Source organism: Ictidomys tridecemlineatus, chromosome 10, assembly GCF_052094955.1.
Source record: "Ictidomys tridecemlineatus isolate mIctTri1 chromosome 10, mIctTri1.hap1, whole genome shotgun sequence".
Lineage (NCBI taxonomy): Eukaryota > Metazoa > Chordata > Mammalia > Rodentia > Sciuridae > Ictidomys > Ictidomys tridecemlineatus.
In genome coordinates, this window is record NC_135486.1 from 134,049,080 (window position 1) to 134,057,311 (window position 8,232).

The window sequence follows — 8,232 nt, forward strand, 5'->3', positions numbered from 1 at the left end:
AAACTAAAGATTATTTTCTATCAAACACTTAGAAAGCCTCATGGAGGATGTGAACATCTGAGATCAATCAGAACAAAACAGAAGTTAACAGGACAATTGGGAAGTAAAGTTGAGCACTACTACAAATCTAACCTACATAAATGATTGCATTCAGTGCGCATGTCTGGGGCACCGTGGCAGGCTGAGCACCTGCACCTGGACCCCACCTCTCCTACCTGCCTGTGTGTGACCGAGGGCAAGTCACGTCAGCCCCCCTGTTTGGGCCTGTTCCTCGTATGTATAATAACAATGCCCAACTAGGAAGATTGCTAAGGAATATGAGGGATAATCCACATCAGAGGCTCCAAAATAGTTCTTAAAACATAACAAACATTCAATTTTTTTACTGTTATAGCCTCTAATGTAATTAAAAAATCTGCCACTCACCACCTCCACCCCTTTTATTTATTATATTATTACTATTATTGAAAAGCAGCATAGTCTTTGTATTCTAGAGGCTAATGTGTAATGGGTGAGATGAGCTACCCAGACACGTAAGGCGAAAGTTCAAAGTGAATTCTTCATTCACTTGTTTAACAAACATCTCAATGTGAACTCTGTCAGGTATTCTACTGGGTTCTGGCATTCTTTACTATACAGGACAGAGCCAGTTTCTCTCAAGGAGCGTCCCATCTACCAAGGCTCACACCACAACACAGGAAAGCTGCTTGAAGTGACAGATACTGGTTTTCACTGGGCTGCGGGTAGAACATATCTTAAGTGGCAGAATGAGGTGTGGAAGACTCTGGATGGAAAGGATAGCATCATAGGCACACGGGGCCTTTGGGGAATGCTGAGTAGCACTGTTATTAGGGTGCACCCAAGAGAGGAATAAGCAGAAGGGCCTTGAGGGCAAGACTGTTTCCTGTTCTGAAATGTACCGATTACCTTCAAACAGAAAGTTTTAGCTTTAACTTCAACTCCAATATCTTTTTATTGTCTTTCTTTCTCTCTTTAAAAGTGAGAGAAGTACAAGCAGGAAAAAGAACCACCCCCTTGGCACATGGTGGTGGTGGAAGAGACAGTGATGAGTTCCACACGTTTTCTCCTTTAATTTTCCCAACATTCTTATAAAGACAGTATTGTTCTTCTCACAGATTAGGAAACTGAAGTTTGGAGAAGTTAAAGATTTTAAAGGTATACATTTAATCTGATTTTTATTTTTATTTCTTCTAGGCTTTTGTTTTTCTGGAACTAGACAAAACAGTTCTGAAGTACTCATGGAAAAATAAACAAGCAAGAATTGCCAGGAATATGAGATGCAACAAGGGGAAACTAGTTTTAAAAGATATTAAAACTTTTTATAAAACCAATAATATGACACTGATATACGAAGAAAAAGACTTATAGAATTCAAATTCCCGAGACACCCCAATACATCCAAAAGTTAACAACACAATAAGAGTATTCAAAGAAGGGCTCTAAAACCAGCAGGTGAAAATAACAAGCCCACAGAACGCCAGAATGATTCCTAGTTTAAACATAAAAGTACTAAAAGAAACCATGGGCATATTCTAAAAATCTAGGAGGCCTTTCTGTGACTTAGAATCCAGATACCATAATGAGTAATATAAACTGTAAAATTAAAAAAAAAAATGTAAGACTTCTGAATATCAAAATATGTGAAGGCAAATGAAAAATAAGTGACAATCTGGGGAAAACTACAATTTATATCACACAGGGCTAATTTCTCCAATTCATAAATTTCTAGAAATTGATAAGGGGAAAAAGGCAATCCAAAACAAAAATGTGCAAAAGACATGAACAGAGAGTTCACAGAAAAAGAAATACAACTAGTTTTTAAGCATAAGATGCTCAGCCTCATTAATAATGATATCAATGTACATTAAAACTCCTCTATATTGATAATTCTCATCTATCAAAATGTTACAAATTCAAGGGTTGTAAACACAGTACATTGGAAAGGCCCCAGAAAAACAGGAACTCTCTTACACTGCAATCTGCCCTCTTGTATCTGTGGTATTCAGACTGGATTCAACAATCATAGGCTGAAAATATTTTTTTAAAAATTGTCATACTGAACACATACCAACTTTTTTCCTTGTCATTAGTCCCTAAACAATACAGTGTAACAACTATTTACATGGCATTTACATTGTGTTAGGTCTTATAAGCAATCTAAAGATGATTTAAAGTATGTGGAGGATATGCATAGGTTATATGCAAATACTATGCCTTTTATATGATACTCAAGCATCCTTGAATTTCAGTATCCACAAAGGGGTCCTCAAACCAATCCTCCATGGATAACAAGAAGCAACTGTACTTGTGGGAGTTCAAAACAGTGCAACACTTAAAGGAAGTATTTTAAAAATTATAAATGTACTGCCCACTGGCGCAGTGATCCCACTTCTAGGAATGTATCCCACAGATGTACCTGCACATGTATAAAATGATCAGTGATAAACCTAGAGACAACCCAAATACCCACCAGGGGGGCTGGTTAAGTAAACAAGGCACTTAATAGACACTGTTTAAATATAGCTGTTTTTTAAAAAGTGTTTTCTATAAACAAATATTATATTCTTTCTAAATAAATACTAATAGGAAAAGATCTCAAGAGCATATAAAGAAAAAGCCATGGGACAGAACTGGTTACATAATATGCTCCATTTTATATAAAAAGAATATAATACACTGGCATTTCTCCTACTATAAAAGGAAACAATGGACATCTACAGGAAATAAATTAAAGGGGGTTATCTAAGAAAGAGGGGTGAAGGGGGAGCCAAAGCAGTTGGAAATCAGATTTTCCCAAGCATGCCTGTGTCATTTTAACTTTCGAACCATAAGAACATGTTATGTATATTAAAAGAATTTTTAAACATTAAAAGAATACTTACAGGAAGAAGAGAAAGAGACACCTATAAATAAAACTTAAAACCAAGCTTTAAAGAGATTTTTTGCTCTGAAATTAGAAGCTGAAAAGCATTCTTGGTGTGGTCATCACAAAAAAATATGCTTTTTCCCCCTTCAATCAAGTTAAAGGATATGATAATCAATTTTTAAGAAGCTATTTGAATGAGTAAGAAATTAGGAAAGAGGAGAGAAATGTACAATGAGGACACTCTAGGATAATGGTTCTCCAAGTATGGTCCCTGTACCAGCAGCATCAGCATCATATGATAACTTGTTAAAATTAACATTCTCAGGCTCCCACCCAGACTACTGAATCAGAAACTTTGTGCTAGTCCAGCAATCCTGGTAATACCCTCAAGTCTGAGAGTCACATATCTTGTCTGGTGCTTCCCACAATTCACATACACTACCAGTCTGCATTTCAAACAAGTTCCAGGATGCTTCAAATATGCTGCTGGCCTAGGACCACACTTGGATAAGCAAAGCTGAAGTCCTCCTGGGGGAAAAAGGTACGTAACCTTCATATAGTTGAGTTTGCTAAGAAACCTGCCCTCAGTATCAGACAGAAAAAGTCCTTACACAGGCTTCCTAGCCAAGAGATGTCATGGAGCTAGTTTCCCACATAAACTGTGTACTCAGAGAATAAATGTTTTCAAATACATTCTTAAAAAAACAATAACAACTATGAATCATTGAAATCCAACTTAAGGATGTCTCACTTAGAAAAAAGTATAAGTGGACCTACAAACTTTCAGAAATAGGACAAAGAAACAAAAATAATACATATTTCATCAATTCTGCTCGTGTTGTCTGAACTTAACCTCAAATGCATTAACTGCCCACCATGTGCTCTCCATGAAAAAATACCAAGAAGTTTGTTTCCCTCAAATCCTTTTCAAAAAAATGGTGCTCATGTTTATGAACACTGATCTTCCATTTGTTTTACATGAGGAAAAAGATCTCTATAGAAATCTTCTGAATAAAGAATTCTAGTTTAGACAGAAGGATTTAGAAGTCAAACATGGTGGCACACGCCTATAATCCCAGCAGCTCTGGAGGCTAAGACAAGAGGATCTCAAATTCAAAGCCAGCAACAATGAGGCGCTAAGCAACTCGGTGAGACCCTGTCTCTAAATAAAATACATACTAGGGCTGGGGATGTAGCTCAGTGGCCGAGTGCCCCAAGTTCAATCCCTGGTACTCACCATCCCACCCCACCCCTGACCCCCACAAAAAGATAGTTTTTAGCTCCAAAAACTATTCAAAGGTGACTTGTAAAAAGAAGATACACATTTCTATAAATCACCTTTGAATAGTTTTTGGTGCTAAAATAAATAATGTGCTGACATTTTTATATATTTCCTGTTTCATTGCCTCTGAGATGTCATCACCTTTAAGACACTTAGAACATTCTTATTCTATGTACCACTCAGAAGAAAAACTGCCATGTGGTTACAACATGCCAATTTTAAGATTCCATCCATCTCAGATGTGCATCGTAAAAAAAAAAAAAAAAAAAAATCAATGAAATGCCTTAATTATAAACCACAGAATTGTATGGTAAATTATTTGTTTTCATTCTAATTAACTCTTATGTCTCTCAAACGTAAAACTCCATAAAGGCATGCATGTTTTGTCTGTTTGACAACATATCCTCTCTGCTTAGAAACTGGAACATTTTCAACATCTTGATAATCCATTATTTATTTAGTTTACTTAGGAACACGTGAATATGAAAAAAAAGTAATGATTCTTAACAGTATTTTTTAACAGTATTGACCTCTTTTACTCTGGAACATTTTACTTGCTCAAAATAATAAAAATTAATTATTTTCAGTTTGACTGACTTAGTCAAAAAGATTCAATATATCACTAGACAATTGAAAATATATCCTCTGAGAAGTCTTTACTTGCATGTTTGTTTTCACAGCACCTTTCAATAGTAATAAGCAACAAACACAAGATTTTTTAAAAAACAAAATAAACATTTTAGAGTTAAACAAGTTGGAGAAATTTTTGTTACACTGTAACTAGTTGGAGCTAAGCTTTATTTTAATTTTTCTCTATCATCATTAGCAGTGTTCCAAATGAAAAGATAATTTGTAATGAGTCATACCATGAGGACTGGTATATGTATATCTGTCTATATTTTCCAAATTTGCTAATAAGTAATTAGAAAAGGTTATTTTAAAAGTGATTACAGCTGGGCATGGTGCTGCTTGCTTGTAATCCCAACAATTTGGGAGGGTGATGCAGGAGGATCCCAAGTTTGAGACTGCTTCAATAGCTTCAGAAGATCCCGTTTCAAGAAGGGGGAAAAGGGCTGGAGCTCAGTGGTAGAGCACCTCTGGGTTCAGTCCCTAATAAGTAACCCACCCGCCAAAGTGATGACACGAATGTATATTCTACTCAACTCAGACCTGCTATCGCACACACTGCTGTCACTTCCCAACTCTGCTCTCACATCAAACTGCTAAAATGATTCTAGTGTTTAGTTGTCAACATTTCTAATATTGACATTAGCAGCATGAATTCCCATTAAACACAGACAAAATTTTCTGTCAGAAATTAACCTTACCTCCCAAGATTCTAGAATAATTGACAAGTACCAAGACCATGTTTTTTTTATATATGTCAGACACTTAAGAATAATTTTCCCAAAAAAAAGTTGTTTGTCACCCCTTTCCTGTTAAAATTGAGTAGACAATGGATACTGTTCTTAATAGTATTCTCAAAGAGGCAGAACTGTCCTCAAGGAAAATTTTTAGTTATCAGAGAGATTGGGGGACACCCTAGGCATTTAGTGTTTGGGGACCAGGATCTAGGCCTCACACAATGCTTGGGTGGGATGGACCTGTATCATCAAGATTTATCCTGGTCACAAGAATTTTGATCTTAAAATGGCTTAATCAAGCCCACTTTAAATAAGCATTACTTTAACACACAATATTTAAAAGTTTTTATAGGAAACCACACCCCCACCCCTTGCCTCTAATTATGCAAAACAAAGTAGTAAGGGATGCTTCAGGAGAATAAGGAAACGATCTGAAAATTAATGCTCATTTATTCACACTACACATTAACATAAATTTAAATTATAATAATGAGTATAGACTAGTAAATATGCTAACTGTGTGAGATGGCACATACATCTCACCCTAATGAATCCAAAAATTTCAATCTTGTTAATATTTTACTTGTTATTACTAGCAACTGAAGGAATTCAAGTAGCAGGAACTCAAAGCACAAGACACAAAGCATGTGCTCCGACATGGTGGGAAAAGAAGGAATCCATGGAAGGGTCACAGTAAGACCTATGGGTAGACTGAGGCAGCCTGTAATTGACCTTGGCATGTCATCCCTAGTTCAATCTAGCCTCTCCTTTTTTATTAGCATAAATAAGGTTGTCCCAACACTAAGTGTTTTCTCCCTAGTTTCCATCTTCATCTCCCTCTTTGATCTTCTTGTTTGAACTAGATCCTAATACTTTTTTTTTTTTAACCAACTCAAACTTCTTCATTAGCAGCAGGTGCAAGCACTCGAACGCATGCTGTCTTCCACCACAGCTCAAAGTTCTGATTATAAGTGATTATAAGCAACGCATGTCATATATTGTCCTCCCTTTATTTCTCTTGTACATGTAAGTGAAAGTATCACACCCACTTTCACTTATGTGTGTGTGTAAGTAGGTTCTGTTATTTAGGAACCTCACTGCTCAGTAGCGAAGTGGGCTCCACAAACGTTCAACACCAAGGAGAGGGGCCTTGGTTCTGGGATTGACAACCAACTGTTCCAGACTGGAGTCACAAGCTTCAGTGGGAATCAAACTTTCCTTTGCCTGAGGCATGCCTCGGGCTCCAGTATTGCACTTTCCTTGGGCAAGTGACCCCACCCCTGGCATATACAGGTCACTCTAAGCCCACCTCTGCCCTCTCACACCCAGGGCCAAACGACAGTTTAGGGGTGGAAGACCTTCCGGGAATCGGACAAAAGGCGTGGAAAAAGCCTATCCCAACCAACCCACATACCATGCTGCATCCAACTTCAGAGTGGGTCCCAGACACACCCTCGGCAGCCCCACCAGGACCCCAGGGAACCAGCTGCGAGCACCGCTGGGAGAAGAAGAGCCCGAGGCAAGGAAGGGGCGCAGGCCCGCGCGGGTGCTGGAAGCCCCATGCCACCACGTCCCAGCAGTGTGACTTTGGGCAGGGCGCTGCACCTCTCTGTGCAGCCCGAGCGTGGAAGCGCACAAGTTAAGTGCCTGGCACACAGCAAAGTGGAGCTGCGATGGCCAGCAGCGCCAACCCCGCCGCCCTGAGAAACTGAGGCGGGTCCCAGGGTCGCACCCGAGCGCGAGGACTGACTGGCCAGGGGGACTGGCCCCGCGGCCCGCGGCCCCAGCCGCCCCGCCCCGCGCGGGTCCCGGGACGGCGCGGAGCGGGCGGCGCCACTGCAGCCGCGGGGCGTGCTGGGCTGCCTCCGAAGACGCGGGCCACCCGCCCGCCCCGCTCCCCTCGCCCGGGCCTTGGTCTCTGCCGCTCTCACCCTCCTCAGCCCACAACGGCCGCCGCCGCCGCCCGCCGCTCACCTCTCGGGCCGCCGCCGCCGCCGCCGCTGCCACCGCCGCTGTGAGATCTCGCGAGAGTTCTCTCCTCTCCTCACCCCCCCCCCCGCCCTCACCGCGGCGGGCGCGGACCCCGACCTGGAACCAGCTCGGCGCGCTCCCTTGTACACCGCCCACCGCGCTCGGGGTTCCAGACTAGCCGTTCTCGCGACCTTCTATTTGTATCCCCGCCCCTGAATCCACTCCGCCCACCCCCCGTGACCCTTAAGGATGAAAACCCAGGTGCAAGGCGGGCGCCTCGGTCTCACCTGGCCGGCCGGGTGCTTGTGCGCATGCGCCTGCCCGGGCCCTGGACCCGGGAGCCTCAGCCCGGGCTTGGATCACAGTGAAAGTTGTAACGGTAGCAGCCGAGAACTTTAAGGACTCCCCTTGGGTCCTTTCAACTGCCCTAAGAAGTGGGTATTACCGTCCTCCCCATTTCACAGAGGAAAAATTGGAGGCCTGGCAAGGTTAAGCAATGGGCTCCAAGTCACATAGCTAGGAAGTGGCAAGAGCCCACGTTGGAATCCGGTGCCCAAACCAGCGCCCTCCATGACAACCCCCAGGCCCTGTCCCTGCTTGCGCCAAGGGTGCTGCCTCTTAGCCCCAGTCTTCACTCCCCACCCATCCCTGACCCCCAGTGTTCACCAAGGTGAAAAGAGACACGCTTGGGAGGTCATTTGCTACAATACCCCTGGTCTCAAGAATAA

At 41.7% G+C, this 8,232-nt stretch overlaps 1 protein-coding gene across 13 annotated transcripts in view; it reads right to left on the reverse strand.

Moving 5' to 3' along the window:
* The window catches only part of Mrtfb (myocardin related transcription factor B), a 172,377-nt gene extending 164,761 nt beyond the window's left edge, over positions 1-7,616 (reverse strand). For 5 of the 13 annotated variants that reach the window (XM_078024340.1, XM_078024337.1, XM_078024331.1 and 2 more), the window contains exon 1: positions 7,508-7,612. The gene's annotated coding sequence lies outside the window, so the exon portion shown is untranslated. Of the gene's footprint in view, positions 1-7,464 lie in introns of all 13 variants that reach the window. The other 8 variants (XR_013427057.1, XM_078024339.1, XM_078024341.1 and 5 more) reach the window with 5 other exon arrangements.
* Positions 7,617-8,232: the final 616 nt, after the last annotated feature.